Raw genomic sequence first — 985 nt, forward strand, 5'->3', positions numbered from 1 at the left:
TGATAACACATACTTCAAATAGAGCTTAACATTTAGTAAAACACTTACCCGAACAAATGTAAGCACATTACACACATCCATGCCCGAGGCAGGATTTCAACCTGCGACCGTAGCAGTCGTGCGGTTCTGGACTGAACTGCACGGCCGGCGAAAAATACATTAATATGGGGTTTCCGCAAGGTATCAAATGAGGACCAATAGTATTCCTGATGTACATCAATGACTTTCCCAGTAGTGTTACTCATGGTGAAAAAATTCTTTTCACTGATGACAGCAATATTATAGTCAGTGAGAAAACAAGAGAACTCCTCTAAGAGAAAGCAAATGAAACTCTCAAGGAAGTCTACAATTGATTGATTTTTATTGTTGTAGAGACCTCAGAGGCATTACAAAACAGAGAAACTTCTGGTACAAATTGATGTTGCATAGTAAATTTAGCCAATTACAGACGTACTCATATATAGAAGCATGTAAAAACTGATCACAAAGTGTGGTCATACCATATTCTTTGCCTCCCTTCAAAATTCATCCGTTTCATAAATGTTGAGTTCAAGAAGAAATTCTTTTACTTTTTTTTTTATTGGAAGATCTGTGATATGTTGGGGTATGGCATTAAAAAATTTTATGGGCTTGTATAAAGAGCACTTTTGTGTTTTTTTATAGTTACATCAGAAAGAAACTAGGTCTTGCTTGTTTCTTGTGTTATAATTATGCCGCATGTCATACTGTTGATACTTCGGATAGATTTCCTTGGTATGCATTACACACTATGGTATAAATATTGACAGCAGGGTCATAATCTGTAATTTTTTAAAGCTTGGTCTACAGTGAGCTCTGGGTGCCAAGCTACATATCAGTCTTATTGCCTTATTTTGTAGTTTGAAGACATTAGCTGCCTTGCTTTGATGTCCCCACAGTAAATGTGACTGTGGTTTGTTTTGCTTTAAGTACTGGCACATTTAGACAAAGACACAGCTTCCTTGGA

The sequence above is a fragment of the Schistocerca gregaria genome, unplaced genomic scaffold (genome assembly GCF_023897955.1).
Source record: "Schistocerca gregaria isolate iqSchGreg1 unplaced genomic scaffold, iqSchGreg1.2 ptg000166l, whole genome shotgun sequence".
Taxonomy (NCBI): Eukaryota; Metazoa; Arthropoda; class Insecta; order Orthoptera; family Acrididae; genus Schistocerca; species Schistocerca gregaria.